Genomic DNA, 17,018 nt, shown 5'->3' on the forward strand with positions numbered 1-17,018 from the left:
CCCCCCCCCCTCATTCTGATACTGACCAGAACTCTGTATTTATAATACCAGTTTATTATACCCCCCCCCCCCCCCCTCATTCTGATACTGACCAGAACTCTGTATTTATAATACCAGTTTATTATACCACCCCCCCCCCCCCCCCCATTCTGATACTGACCAGAACTCTGTATTTATAATACCAGTTTATTATACACCCCCCCCATTCTGATACTGACCAGAACTCTGTATTTATAATACCAGTTTATTATACACCCCCCCATTCTGATACTGACCAGAACTCTGTATTTATAATACCAGTTTATTATACCCCCCCCCCCCCCCCCCATTCTGATACTGACCAGAACTCTGTATTTATAATACCAGTTTATTATACCCCCCCCCCCCCCCCCATTCTGATACTGACCAGAACTCTGTATTTATAATACCAGTTTATTATACACCCCCCCCCCCCATTCTGATACTGACCAGAACTCTGTATTTATAATACCAGTTTATTATACCCCCCCCCCCCCCCCCCATTCTGATACTGACCAGAACTCTGTATTTATAATACCAGTTTATTACACCCCCCCCCCCCCCCCCCCCATATTTGTAAACAATATAGATGAACAACAACAAAAGTCTGTTTGTTTCATAAACAATAATTATTACTAAATGTTACATGAATTGTAAATATGAAATATCAAAACCAAATGTACCACTACTTTGTTAATATTTATTGGCAATACTTCACTTAATGGTGAGGCATGGAATAATAAAACATGTATATTTTGTCAGGCTGAATGTTTGAAATATGAGGTGATTTGAGTCATGCTTCTTCAGTAGTGGAATAAACACAATTAGCACATGAGTGTTGTCAAGAAATACTGGAGTGATGTAGGATTGTTAACCAAATTGTTCATAGACCGTACATTTAAATCAAGTTGTTTTCAAGTCGTTGAAACAACCTGAAAAATAAGTATTTTTAACCAAAATCGGACGTATTTTGGACGCCGGGCAAAGTCCTCTGTCCAATGACATGTTGCTAGATGGGATAGCCCCAACGTCAAAACAGTTTTAACGTGTCCAAATCAATAACCAATATGCAGAAACAGTCTGTGATATATTGAAATCCTAAATATAAAATGTGCTATCTACACAAACACAATAGGATCCATATTGCTTGTATATATTATTAACTGCCCAAGCACCAAAAACGCTGTTGTTTTGACACGAGGCCATAACTCACTGATACCGGTCGCTAAAATAAAGGAACGCAACATTTATTTGTCATCACTCACATCGATGTCGTGTTGAAATCAATCGTGCCGAGAGGAGCGAGATGAGGTTGCACGTCCTGTTAAAACTAACACGTCCTGTTAAAACTAACAGCTCAAAAACCACACGGAATCTGGGCATAATGTGTACATCCCTGGTTAGAGGACAACTCGTAGAAAACAGATCGCCACATTTTGAAGTGTTGCATTTTGATTCAAGTGGGTCACGCGGTCAGTGGAACGCAACACTTTTTCTTAAATCACATCAATAGTAACTCTTTAATTCGACATTGTTGGGAGAGATAGAGACCCTGTCACAACAAAGATCCTAAACGGTCAAATAAAGATCTAGCCATCTGACTTTGCACCAGAGATGTTTATTGAAACTGCCCAAAGAATATATAATAATACAAGAAAGTGCCCAAATAAAAGGTGAAAACAAAAGAACAGTTTGGTCCTCAGGCCATCGTCAGTGTGAATAGAACCCAGGCTTCTATTTCAATGATAATTACATGTCACATGATCTCAGGCCATCGTCAGTGTGAATAGAACCCAGGCTTCTATTTTCAGTGATAATTACATGTCACATGATCTCAGGCCATCGTCAGTGTGAATGGGCACCAGGCTTCTAATTTCAGTGATAATTACATGTCACATGATCTCAGGCCATCGTCAGTGTGAATAGAACCCAGGCTTCTATTTTCAGTGATAATTACATGTCACATGATCTCAGGCCATCGTCAGTGTGAATAGAACCCAGGCTTCTATTTAAATGATAATTACGTCACATGATCTCAGGCCATCGTCAGTGTGAATAGGCCCCAGGCTTCTATTTCAGTGATAATTACATGTCACATGAGCTCATGCCATCATCACTGTGAATAGAACCCAGGCTTCTATTTCAATGATAATTACATGTCACATGATCTCAGGCCATCGTCAGTGTGAATGGGCACCAGGCTTCTAATTTCAGTGATAATTACATGTCACATGATCTCAGGCCATCGTCAGTGTGAATAGAACCCAGGCTTCTATTTTCAGTGATAATTACATGTCACATGATCTCAGGCCATCGTCAGTGTGAATAGAACCCAGGCTTCTATTTAAATGATAATTACATGTCACATGATCTCAGGCCATCGTCAGTGTGAATAGAACCCAGGCTTCTAATTTCAGTGATAATTACATGTCACATGATCTCATGCCATCATCACTGTGAATAGAACCCAGGCTTCTATTTAAATGATAATTACATGTCACATGATCTCATGCCATCATCACTGTGAATAGAACCCAGGCTTCTATTTAAATGATAATTACATGTCACATGATCTCATGCCATCATCACTGTGAATAGAACCCAGGCTTCTATTTAAATTATAATTACGTCACATGATGGTGCCAAGAAAACGCATCAGAACATCTATAAATCAGTACCTAGTACAACAGAATGCATGCTCTACATTATATACCAAATAAAGAAAAGCGGACAGAGAAACATTTATTGCTTTTACATGGGAACGTTTCCTCAGAATAAATACAACAGGATGGTAGGAGTAGGGAGCTAGAGGCACCACTAGAGGGAGGTATGGAAAAGCAGACAGAGAAACATGTATTGCTTTTACATGGGAACGTTTCCTCAGAATAAATAAAACAGGATGGTAGGAGTAGGGAGCTAGAGGCACCACTAGAGGGAGGTATGGAAAAGCAGACAGAGAAACATGTATTGCTTTTACATGGGAACGTTTCCTCAGAATAAATACAACAGGATGGTAGGAGTAGGGAGCTAGAGGCACCACTAGAGGGAGGTATGGAAAAGCAGACAGAGAAACATGTATTGCTTTTACATGGGAACGTTTCCTCAGAATAAATAAAACAGGATGGTAGGAGTAGGGAGCTAGAGGCACCACTAGAGGGAGGTATGGAAAAGCAGACAGAGAAACATGTATTGCTTTTACATGGGAACGTTTCCTCAGAATAAATACAACAAGATGGTAGGAGTAGGGAGCTAGAGGCACCACTAGAGGGAGGTATGGAAAAGCAGACAGAGAAACATTTATTGCTTATACATGGGAACGTTTCCTCAGAATAAATAAAACAGGATGGTAGGAGTAGGGAGCTAGAGGCACCACTAGAGGGAGGTATGGAAAAGCAGACAGAGAAACATTTATTGCTTATTCATGGGAACGTTTCCTCAGAATAAATACAACAGGATGGTAGGAGTAGGGAGCTAGAGGCACCACTAGAGGGAGGTATGGAAAAGCAGACAGAGAAACATTTATTGCTTATACATGGGAACGTTTCCTCAGAATAAATAAAACAGGATGGTAGGAGTAGGGAGCTAGAGGCACCACTAGAGGGAGGTATGGAAAAGCAGACAGAGAAACATTTATTGCTTATTCATGGGAACGTTTCCTCAGAATAAATAAAACAGGATGGTAGGAGTAGGGAGCTAGAGGCACCACTAGAGGGAGGTATGGAAAAGCAGACAGAGAAACATTTATTGCTTATTCATGGGAACGTTTCCTCAGAATAAATAAAACAGGATGGTAAGAGTAGGGAGCTAGAGGCACCACTAGAGGGAGGTATGGAACACCAATAACAGGCAACAGGCACTTACAGAAAACACTCAAATAACAATTCTTCATTCACGCCTGATGGGTGGAGAGTTTTTAAATAGAACATCCACCTGCATTCTGGGTGGAGAAGACTAAGTTCAAGATGACCAACCCTACGTGAAGGTTTATCTGCTGAACAGAAGGACATGGAGGAGACGGGCCTCTGAGAACCACCCCTAACTGAAGGTTTATCTACTGTATAGAACAGGACATGGAGGAGACAGGGCCTCTGAGAACCACCCCTACCTGAAGGTTTATCTACTGTATAGAACAGAAGGACATGGAGGAGACGGGCCTCTGAGAACCACCCCTACCTGAAGGTTTATCTACTGTATAGAGCAGAAGGACATGGAGGAGACAGGGCCTCTGAGAAATGACATGCAATAGGGGATGTTGGGTAATTTCTCCTTAAAGTCTCGTGTTCTTATCTGTCAACTAACATTAGAGGGAGGACGTCGCATCGAGACTAGAGGGATGACATGGCATCAAGACTAGAGCAACGTCTCATCAAGACTAGAGCGACGTCTCTTCAAGATGAGGATGAGCCTTTGGGGGGGGGGGGGGGGGGGGGGGGGGGGTGAGCCTCAAACTCCTACATTTCTACTGAGAGCATCATCAGGCCATTCTTTAGGGGGGGGATGAGCCTCAAACTAATTCTACATTTCTACTGAGAACATCATCAAGCCATTCGTTAGGGGAGGGGGCGATGAGCCTCAAACTCCTTCTACATTTCTACTGAGAACATCATCAAGCCATTCGTTAGGGGAGGGGGCGATGAGCCTCAAACTCCTTCTACATTTCTACTGAGAACATCATCAAGCCATTCGTTAGGGGAGGGGGCGATGAGCCTCAAACTTCCTCTTCATTTTCAGCCTCTGTTTTACTACGACACACAAGAGCTTCAGTCTCAGAAATTGTGTGAACGGAAATCCCTCAGAAATGTGGGATGCGCACTTGAAGCGTGTAGGATACTGTTCTTGTCTGTAGGTTTTGTGTACTAAGTAGTGGACAAAGACCCGGAAGGAAGGATCTCTCACTCAATATATATTTTACATTGTGACATGATTAACTAAAATACTCCTACTACAACATTCTACATTATGACATCATTAAAATACACATTCTACATTATGACATCATTAAAATACCCCATCTACAACATTCTACATTATGACAATTAAAATACGCCTTCTACAACATTCTACATTATGACATCATTAAAATACCCCTTCTACAACATTCTACATTATGACATCATTAAAATACCCCTTCTACAACATTCTACATTGTGACATTAATTAATTGATATCGTGAAACAACTCCTTCATGTATTTTCTGATGTTTAATCAGATATCTTTTTACCAGAGTATCTCTTGTCACATTGATCACAGCTACAATATTTATTTCCTGTGCGTGTTCTCTGGTGTGATATCAGCTAGTTTGGCTGAGCAAAATTCTTCCCAGATTGATTTCAACTATAAGGATTCTGTCCTGTGTGTGTTCTCTGGTGTATAGTCAGATGGCTCGATGTAGTAAAACACTTCCCACATTGAGCACATCTGTAAGGTTTCTCTCCTGTGTGTGTTCTCTGGTGTATAGTCAGACTGCTAGATGTAACAAAACTCTTCCCACATTGATCACAGCTGTAAGGTTTCTCTCCTGTGTGTGTTCTCTGGTGTATTGTCAAACGGCTAGATGTAACAAAACACTTCCCACATTGATCACAGCTATGAGATTTCTCTCCTGTGTGTGTTCTCTGATGTATAGTCAGCTGGCTAGATGTAACAAAACTCTTCACACATTGATCACAGCTATAAGGTTTCTCTCCTGTGTGTTTTCTCTGGTGTATAGTCAGGCTGCTTGAGTGAGTAAAGCTCTTCCCACATTGATCACAGCTATAAGGCTTCTCTCCTGTGTGTGTTCTCTGGTGTGATTTTAAATGTCCTGACGAAACAAATCTCTTTCCACAGTCAGAGCAGTGGTAAGGTTTCACTCCGGTGTGTGTTCTCTGGTGTGTAGTTAGCCGTCTAGATTCAGTAAAACTCTTCCCACATTGAAAACAGCTATAAGGTTTCTCTCCAGTGTGAATTCTCTGGTGTGATTGTAATGTAGATGATTTTGAAAAGGTCTTCCCACAGTCAGGGCAGCTATAAGGTTTCTCTCCGGTGTGAATTCTCTGGTGTGATTGTAATGTAGATGATTTTGAAAAGCTCTTCCCACAGTCAGAGCAGCTATAAGGTTTCTCTCCTGTATGGATTCTGTGATGTATTTTAAGGTCTGCTGAAGAGTGGAATCCCTTCCCACAGTCAGAGCAACAGTGAGGTTTCTCTCCAGTGTGTATTCTCAGGTGTGCTGTCATGCTGCGTGAGTGAGCAAAACTCTTCCCACATTGATTACAGCTATAAGGCTTATCTCCTGTGTGTGTTCTCTGGTGTAAAGTCAGCTGGCTAGATGTAGTAAAATTCATCCCACATTGATCACAGATATAAGGATTCTCTCCTGTGTGTATTCTCTGGTGTGTAGTCAGGCGGCTTGATGAAGAAAAACTCTTCCCACATTGAGAGCAGTTATAAGGTTTCTCTCCTGTGTGAATTCTCTGGTGTGTTTTCAGGCTGCTTGGAACATTAAAACTCTTCCCACACTGATCACAGCTATACGGTTTCTCTCCTGTATGGATTCTCTGGTGTCTTATAAGGTCTGCCGAAGAGGTAAGTCTCTTCCCACAGTCAGAGCAGCAGTGAGATTTATCATCTGTGTGAATTCTCTGGTGTAGTTTTAGTGAATCTGATCTTGAGTAACTCTTCCCACAGTCAGCGCAGCAGTGAGGTGTCTTTCCTGTGATTCTCCGCTGGTGTTTCTTGGGTTGTTCCGATGCGGAGAGACTCTGCTCTGCCTCGTCAGCATCATGAGGTTGTTGAGGATCCCCAGAGGATCCACTATAGTCCCGTCTCTCTCCTGTGTGAACAACAAAGTCAGACAGATGATTAAAGGCCCACAACAGCGGTAATCCACTGTTTATTTGAGGTAAAAGGTGATTGCCCGTGATGTTTTATAACAATTTAAGTCTGTAATGAAATGTTTAAAAATGCTTTTACAAACTTACTTGAAAACTGTCTTAAGGACATTCAAGTGAGCAAAAACAGCCATATTGTCTTGATTTCTTTCTCACAGTAGTGTAGTGGATGATTCTAGTTAACACAGCTGTAAAAACCATAGGTACTAATTCACCACCGTGGGGGAAAACCCAGGGGAGTTCTCATAGACTGACAGCAAAAATAGCCTCCATTTACAGGTTGCTTGTGAGTGAATTTCACACTACTTTTGGATTATAATTGTAAAGGCTTGTTTGTGCCATTGTTTCAAATCAACTGCTTTATACTTAAAAAACAACAACTTTAATTTCAACCAGTAAAAAGCTCTTTGGCTAGCTTTGCAACCAGTCTATGTCAATAAGCGCTAGCATTCCAGCTAACAGCTTTGCTACTAGCCTAGCATTAGCATTCTAGCTAACAGCTTTGCTACCAGTCTATGTCAATAAGCGTTAGCATTTCAGCTAACAGCTTTGCCACCAGCCTAGCATTAACATTCTAGCTAACAGCTTTGCTACAAGTCTATGTCAATAAGCGTTAGCATTCTAGCTAACAGCTATGCTACCAGCCTATGTCAATAAGCGTTAGCATTCCAGCTAACAGCTTTGCTACCAGTCTATGTCAATAAGCGTTAGCATTCCAGCTAACAGCTTTGCTAACAGCCTAGCATTAGCATTCAAGCTAACCTCTTTGCTACCAGCCTATGTCAATACGCGTTAGCATTCTAGCTAACGGCTTTGCTAACAGCCTAGCATTAGCATTCAAGCTAACAGCTTTGCTACCAGCCTATGTCAATAAGCTTTAGCATTCTAGCTAACAGCTACGCTTCCAGCCTAGCATTAGCATTTAAGCTAACAACTGCTGCATCCAAAATACATATTTTGCAATTATCACAACCAAATAGTCTCTTAGAGAATGTAAGAAATAATCAAAACAACAAAAACGGTTTATTGTTTAGCAGTAATAACCTGGTAAATCTAGACTGTTGAATGGTCTCAGATGACAACATAGACCTACTGTAGGACCCATAAATTCACCTAACAACATAGACCTACTGTAGGACCCATGACTTCACCTAACCGCAACAACATAGACCTACTGTAGGACCCATAACATACAACATAGACCTACTGTAGGACCCATAACATACAACATAGACCTACTGTAGGACCCATAACATACAACATAGACCTACTGTAGGACCCATAACATACAACATATACCTACTGTAGGACCCATAACTTACAACACAGACCTACAGTAGGACCCTTACAACACAGACCTACTGTAGGACCCATAACATACAACATAGACCTACTGTAGGATCCCTAACTTACAACACAGACCTACTGTAGAACCCATAACTTACAACACAGACCTACAGTAGGACCCTTACAACAGACCGAGGACTATAAATCATTTAATATTTCAGGTGAAACATGGAAACTAAAATGTCTTTGTCATGACATTTCATAACCTGATCACCAGATAATTTTGTGAATAATCCCACTAGGCTACTCTGTAATGTGTTGTCATTCTAAATGTCCTGAATAAAGGAAAATATCTCTGTGTGTTGTATAATAGCCTATCCATCAAGGAACAGTTCTCTACACATTATGAGCAAAGTATCTCTGTGTGTCCAAACTGACACAGAAACATTTGAAAACACATTACCTTGATGCTTTCTCAGTTAAATCTAACTAGACCTGCTGTAAATCAAATCAAATGTTATTTGTCACATGATGAATACAACAGGTGTAGTAGACCTCACAGTGAAATGCTGAATACAACAGGTGTAGTAGACCTCACAGTGAAATGCTGAATACAACAGGTGTAGTAGACCTCACAGTGAAATGCTGAATACAACAGGTGTAGTAGACCTCACAGTGAAATGCTGAATACAACAGGTGTAGTAGACCTGACAGTGAAATGCTGAATACAACAGGTGTAGTAGACCTGACAGTGAAATGCTGAATACAACAGGTGTAGTAGACCTCACAGTGAAATGCTGAATACAACAGGTGTAGTAGACCTCACAGTGAAATGCTGACTACAACAGGTGTAGTAGACCTCACAGTGAAATGCTGAATACAACAGGTGTAGTAGACCTCACAGTGAAATGCTGAATACAACAGGTGTAGTAGACCTCACAGTGAAATGCTGAATACAACAGGTGTAGTAGACCTCACAGTGAAATGCTGAATACAACAGGTGTAGTAGACCTCACAGTGAAATGCTGAATACAACAGTTGTAGTAGACCTCACAGTGAAATGATGAATACAACAGGTGTAGTAGACCTCACGGTGAAATGCTGACTGACCAGCCCTGTATTACGGTACAGAGTCAATGTGGAGGCTATATACAGGAGGTACCGGTACCGAGTCAATGTGGAGGTTATATACAGGGGGTACTGGTACAGAGTCAATGTGGAGGCTATATACAGGGGGTACCGGTACAGAGTCAATGTGGAGACTATATACAGAGGGTACCGGTACAGAGTCAATGTGGAGGCTATATACAGGGGGTACCGGTACAGAGTCAATGTGGAGGCTATATACAGGGGGTACCAGTACAGAGTCAATGTGGAGGCTTTATGCAGGGGGTACCGGTACCGAGTCAATGTGGAGGCTATATACAGGGGGGTACCGGTACAGAGTCAACGTGGAGGCTATATACAGGGGGTACCGGTACAGAGTCAATGTGGAGGCTATATACAGGGGGTACTGGTACAGAGTCAATGTGGAGGCTATATACAGGGGGTACCGGTACAGAGTCAATGTGGAGGCTATATACAGGGGGTACCGGTACAGAGTCAATGTGGAGGCTATATACAGGGGGTACCGGTACAGAGTCAATGTGGAGGCTATATACAGGGGGTACCGGTACAGAGTCAATGTGGAGGCTATATACAGGGGGTACCGGTACAGAGTCAATGTGGAGGCTATATACAGGGGGTACCGGTACAGAGTCAATGTGGAGGCTATATACAGGGGGTACCGGTACAGAGTCAATGTGGAGGCTATATACAGGGGGTACCGGTACAGAGTCAACGTGGAGGCTATATACAGGGGGTACCGGTACAGAGTCAATGTGGAGGCTATATACAGGGGGTACCGGTACAGAGTCAATGTGGAGGCTATATACAGGGGGTACCGGTACAGAGTCAATGTGGAGGCTATATACAGGGGGTACCAGTACAGAGTCAATGTGGAGGCTATATACAGGGGGTACCAGTACAGAGTCAATGTGGAGGCTATATACATGGGGTACCAGTACAGAGTCAATGTGCGGAGGTACAGATTAGTCGTTTAGCAAATCAACCAGACTAGACCCTACTGTAAATCAACCAGACCCTACTGTAAATCAACCAGACTAGACCCTGCTGTAAATCAACCAGACACTGCTGTAAATCAACCAGACTAGACCCTGCTGTAAATCAACCAGACCCTACTGTAAATCAACCAGACTAGACCCTGCTGTAAATCAACCAGACTAGACCCTGCTGTAAATCAACCAGACTAGACCCTGCTGTAAATCAACCAGACTAGACCATGCTGTAAATCAACCAGACACTGCTGTAAATCAACCAGACTAGACCCTGCTGTAAATCAACCAGACCCTACTGTAAATCAACCAGACTAGACCCTGCTGTAAATCAACCAGACTAGACCCTGCTGTAAATCAACCAGACTAGACCCTGCTGTAAATCAACCAGACTAGACCCTGCTGTAAATCAACCAGACCCTGCTGTAAATCAACCAGACTCTGCTGTAAATCAACCAGACTAGACCCTGCTGTAAATCAACCAGACTAGACCCTGATGTAAATCAACCAGACTCTGCTGTAAATCAACCAGACTAGACCCTGCTGTAAATCAACCAGACTAGACCCTGCTGTAAATCAACCAGACTAGACCCTGCTGTAAATCAACCAGACTAGACCCTGCTGTACAACCAGACTAGACCCTGCTGTAAATCAACCAGACTAGACCCTGCTGTAAATCAACCAGACTAGACCCTGCTGTAAATCAACCAGACTAGACCCTGCTGTAAATCAACCAGACTAGACCCTGCTGTAAATCAACCAGACTAGACTCTGCTGTAAATCAACCAGACTAGACCCTGCTGTAAATCAACCAGACTAGACCCTGCTGTAAATCAACCAGACTAGACCCTGCTGTAAATCAACCAGACTAGACCCTGCTGTAAATCAACCAGACTAGACCCTGCTGTAAATCAACCAGACTAGACCCTGCTGTAAATCAACCAGACTAGACCCTGCTGTAAATCAACCAGACTAGACCCTGCTGTAAATCAACCAGACTAGACCCTGCTGTAAATCAACCAGACCCTGCTGTAAATCAACCAGACCCTACTGTAAATCAACCAGACTATACCCTGCTGTAAATCAACCAGACTAGACCCTACTGTAAATCAACCAGACCCTACTGTAAATCAACCAGACTAGACCCTGCTGTAAATCAACCAGACCCTACTGTAAATCAACCAGACCCTACTGTAAATCAACCAGACTCTGCTGTAAATCAATCAGACCCTACTGTAAATCAACCAGACCCTACTGTAAATCAACCAGACTAGACCCTGCTGTAAATCAACCAGACCCTACTGTAAATCAACCAGACCCTACTGTAAATCAACCAGACTCTGCTGTAAATCAATCAGACCCTGCTGTAAATCAATCAGACCCTGCTGTAAATCAATCAGACCCTCCTGTAAATCAATCAGACAATAACATATGAGGAACATCAATGTAGGGATATTAGGGCCAACGTGTCTTTGTGAACACAGTTTTTCCAGCACTTTGGCTGTTGTTGCATGTCGTGCTGTATCACAACATCACTTAAATGTCATTCAGAAAATTACTTCCTGGATCAGCTGATGATATTTTAAACTAAGTCATAATTATTGAAGAGCCAGGTTAATGAGAGAACTGACTTGGTGTTCTGAATCAATTCAAAATGACTCTTTATTGAAGAGCCAGGTTAATGAGAGAACTGACTTGGTGTTCTGAATCAATTCATGGTGACTCTTTATTGAAGAGCCAGGTTAATGAGAGAACTGACTTGGTGTTTTGAATCAATTCAAAATGACTCTTTATTGAAGAGCCAGGTTAATGAGAGAACTGACGGTGTTCTGAATCAATTAAAGGTGACTCTTTATTGAAGAGTCAGGTTAATGACAGTATTGATGTTAGTGTTCTGAATCAATTCAAAATGACTCATTATTGATGTTGGTGTTCGGAAATCAATTCAAAATGACTCTTTATTGAAGAGCAGAGTTAATGACAGCATTGATGTTGGTGTTCTGAATCAATTCAAAATGACTCTTTATTGAAGAGCCAGGTTAATGAGAGAACTGACTTGGTGTTCTGAATCAATTCACGCTCTGTTAGAAGCGAATCTATTGTGCTAACTCATAACTGTGAAAACTGTTTACACAGCGTAACTTAAGAAGCCCACGTATGGCCACTTTAAGAAGCCCACATATAGCCACTTTAAGAAGCCCATTATGGCCACTTTAAGAAGCCCATGGCCACTTCCCTCTTCGGAGTCAAATTAAGCACATCTGGTTGGCATACACATAAGAGGTTTTATTTATTTCACGAGGCAAGTCAGTTAAGAACAAATTATTATTTTCAATGACGACCTTGGAACAAATCTGTCGTTCTGCCTTGTTCAGGGGAATATTTTGTTCAGACCCTCTTTCTCTGTACCGGTTCTGCCTTGTTCAGGGGCAGAACGACAGATTTGTACCTTGTCAGCTATGGGATTCGAACATGCAACCTTTCGGTTTCTAGCCCAATGCTCTAACCACTAGGCTACCCTGCGCAATCAGCTGTTCTATTATAAGGTTATTGATAGAGTTGTGATTGTCTTCTTTAGTGGGAACTATTTCAAAGCTGAAAAAAAACCTTTGGTGTTGAGGTTTTACCGTCAAGATAAAACAACCTTTTTTCAAATGTTTTCAGTGCCTTTTCTAGATGTGGGATCGTTCTTAATGTAAAATGGAACAATATACCAGGAGGTGTCAGAGGAAGGCCAAACATTTTTTAAAGAAACTCCAGTCACCCAAGTCATAGACTGATTTCTCTCTGCTACCACACGGCGAGCTGTGCTGGAGCGCCAAGTCCAAAAGGCTCCTCAACAGCTTCTACCCCCAACCCATAAGACTCCTGAACAATGAATCAAATGGCCACCGGACTATTTACATTGACCCCCCCCCCCCCCCCCCATCCTCCATTTGTTTTGTACACTGCTGCTAATTGTTGTTTATTATCTATCTATGCATAGTCACTTCACCCCTACCTACATGTACAAATTACCTCAACTAACCTGTACCCCCTGTATATAGCCTCCACATTGACTCTGTACCGTAACACCCTGTATATAGCCTCCACATTGACTCGGTAGCCCCTGTATATAGCCTCCACATTGACTCTGTACCGGTACCCCCTGTATATAGCCTCCACATTGACTCTGTACCAGTACCCCCTGTATATAGCCTCCACATTGACTCTGTACCGGTACCCCCTGTATATAGCCTCCACATTGACTCGGTAGCCCCTGTATATAGCCTCCACATTGACTCTGTACCGGTACCCCCTGTATAAAGCCTCCACATTGGCTCTGTACCGTAATACCCTGTATATAGCCTCCACATTGGCTCTGTACCGTAATACCCTGTATATAGCCTCCACATTGACTCTGTACCGTAATACCCTGTATATAGCCTCCACATTGACTCTGTACCGTAACACCCTGTATATAGCCTCCACATTGACTCGGTACCCCCTGTATATAGCCTCCACATTGACTCGGTAGCCCCTGTATATAGCCTCCACATTGACTCTGTACCGGTACCCCCTGTATATAGCCTCCACACTGACTCGATACCGGTACCCCCTGTATATAGCCTCCACATTGACTCTGTACCGTAATACCCTGTATATAGCCTCCACATTGACTCGGTACCCCCTGTATATAGCCTCAACATTGACTCTGTACCGGTACCCCCTGTATATAGCCTCCACATTGACTCTGTACCGGTACCCCCTGTATATAGCCTCCACATTGACTCTGTACCAGTACCCCCTGTATATAGCCTCCACATTGACTCTGTACCGGTACCCCCTGTATATAGCCTCCACATTGAATCGGTACCCCCTGTATATAGCCTCCACATTGACTCGGTACTCCCTGTATATAGCCTCCACATTGACTCGGTACCCCCTGTATATAGCCTCCACATTGACTCTGTACCGGTACCCCCTGTATATAGCCTCCACACTGACTCGATAGCGGTACCCCCTGTATATAGCCTCCACACTGACTCGATAGCGGTACCCCCTGTATATAGCCTCCACACTGACTCGATACCGGTACCCCCTGTATATAGCCTCCACACTGACTCGATAGCGGTACCCCCTGTATATAGCCTCCACACTGACTCGATAGCGGTACCCCCGGTATATAGCCTCCACACTGACTCGATAGCGGTACCCCCTGTACTTTTTACTTAAGCTTATTTGCTACATATTTTCTTAACTCTTCTTGAACTGTAATGTATTGGGGTGGCAGATGTCCGACGCTCTAACCACTAGGCTTAGTAAACGAACGGTTGGTGGATCGAATCCCTGAGCTGACAAGTTAAAAGTCTGTCATTCTGCCCCTGAACAAGGCAGCTAGGCCGTAATTGTAAATAAGAATGTGTTCTTAACTGACTTAACTGGTACCGTAATACCCTGTATATAGCCTCCACATTGACTCTGTACCGTAATACCCTGTATATAGCCTCCACATTGACTCTGTACCGTAACACCCTGTATATAGCCTCCACATTGACTCGGTACCCCCTGTATATAGCCTCCACATTGACTCGGTAGCCCCTGTATATAGCCTCCACATTGACTCTGTACCGGTACCCCCTGTATATAGCCTCCACACTGACTCGATACCGGTACCCCCTGTATATAGCCTCCACATTGACTCTGTACCGTAATACCCTGTATATAGCCTCCACATTGACTCGGTACCCCCTGTATATAGCCTCAACATTGACTCTGTACCGGTACCCCCTGTATATAGCCTCCACATTGACTCTGTACCGGTACCCCCTGTATATAGCCTCCACATTGACTCTGTACCAGTACCCCCTGTATATAGCCTCCACATTGACTCTGTACCGGTACCCCCTGTATATAGCCTCCACATTGAATCGGTACCCCCTGTATATAGCCTCCACATTGACTCGGTACTCCCTGTATATAGCCTCCACATTGACTCGGTACCCCCTGTATATAGCCTCCACATTGACTCTGTACCGGTACCCCCTGTATATAGCCTCCACACTGACTCGATAGCGGTACCCCCTGTATATAGCCTCCACACTGACTCGATAGCGGTACCCCCTGTATATAGCCTCCACACTGACTCGATACCGGTACCCCCTGTATATAGCCTCCACACTGACTCGATAGCGGTACCCCCTGTATATAGCCTCCACACTGACTCGATAGCGGTACCCCCGGTATATAGCCTCCACACTGACTCGATAGCGGTACCCCCTGTACTTTTTACTTAAGCTTATTTGCTACATATTTTCTTAACTCTTCTTGAACTGTAATGTATTGGGGTGGCAGATGTCCGACGCTCTAACCACTAGGCTTAGTAAACGAACGGTTGGTGGATCGAATCCCTGAGCTGACAAGTTAAAAGTCTGTCATTCTGCCCCTGAACAAGGCAGCTAGGCCGTAATTGTAAATAAGAATGTGTTCTTAACTGACTTAAAACTGACTTAAATAAAGGTCAAATTCAATGTTGGTTAATTAATGTAAGTAAGCATTTCATGTGTAACAGTATGACTTTTTACCGTCCCCTCGCCCGCGAACCAGGGACTCTCTGCATACATCAACAACAGTCATCCACGAAGCATCGTTACCCATCGCTCCACAAAAGCCTCGGCCCTTGCAGAGCAAGGGGGAACCAGTACTTCAAGGTCTCAGAGCAAGTGACGTCACCGATTGAACCGCTATTTAGCGCGCACCGCTAACTAAGCTAGCCGTTTCACATAGGTTACACATGGTATTGTTGTATTCGGCGCATGTGACAAATTTTGTGGATATGAAATGACTATTTCTTATCAATTAAAAATCTGGGTACTTTTCATAGCATTTGTCACATCAGTTCAAGAACTGCGGAGTAAATGCCCCTGTTTTTAAGACAGTACTTACTGGTGTTAATCAGATCTCCTGTCTCCTCATCTTTCAATGTGACAGTCATCTCCCCCTCCTCTTTCTCCTCCTTCACTCCAAAAACTGCATCATCCTCTTTCTCTTCCTCCTCTTCTTTCACAGTCACATCCTCCTCTTCCTCCTCTTCTTTCACTCTGAAAACATCTTTCTCTTCTTTCACTGTAACATCCTCACCCTCTACTTCTTGTTTTACTGTAACAGCCTCCTCTTCCTCTACTTTTGTTACTGTGACATCCTCTTCTTCCTCTTCCTCTTTCACGACAACATTCAGCCACAGACCCTCTTTCTCCGTCCAGCAGACCCCCTCCTCTTCATCAGGAGGAGAGTAGCTTGGTGAACTCATGGTCAAGGATGATAGCTAACAGTTAGCTAACTATGCTAATGCTAACTTAACCAGCCACGTCAGCTAAATAATAACAACAAAAACGTAAATAGGAAATTAAATGAGATAATTAGCTAAACGACAGAAATGTGATCAAAACACAGTGCCTAAAATACCAGAAAGAGTCTTTAAGAGCTTGAATGTTTCCGCTATGTTGACGAGCAAGCTACCGAGATGGCTGAGATGGCTGTTGTTGTTGTTCTTCTTTTAGTTTTTCTCGGCGGATCGCAACGGACCGAGGTGGAAACACCGCCCCCTACTGTACCGGAGGCAGCCCGTCAGGAAGTCCAGGATCCAGTTGTTGAGGGAGGTGTTTAGTCCCGGGGTCCTTATTAACTTCGTGATGAGCTTTGAGGGCACTATGGTGTTGAACGCTGAGCTGTAGTCAATGAACAGCAT

The 17,018-nt window shown here is 43.2% G+C and overlaps 1 pseudogene; it reads right to left on the reverse strand.

Moving 5' to 3' along the window:
• Window positions 1-1,614: 1,614 nt before the first annotated feature.
• Window positions 1,615-16,580, reverse strand: LOC110511976 (annotated as a pseudogene).
• Between the last annotated feature and the right edge of the window lie 438 nt (window positions 16,581-17,018).

Source organism: Oncorhynchus mykiss, chromosome 13, assembly GCF_013265735.2.
Source record: "Oncorhynchus mykiss isolate Arlee chromosome 13, USDA_OmykA_1.1, whole genome shotgun sequence".
In the NCBI taxonomy this organism is placed as follows: domain Eukaryota; kingdom Metazoa; phylum Chordata; class Actinopteri; order Salmoniformes; family Salmonidae; genus Oncorhynchus; species Oncorhynchus mykiss.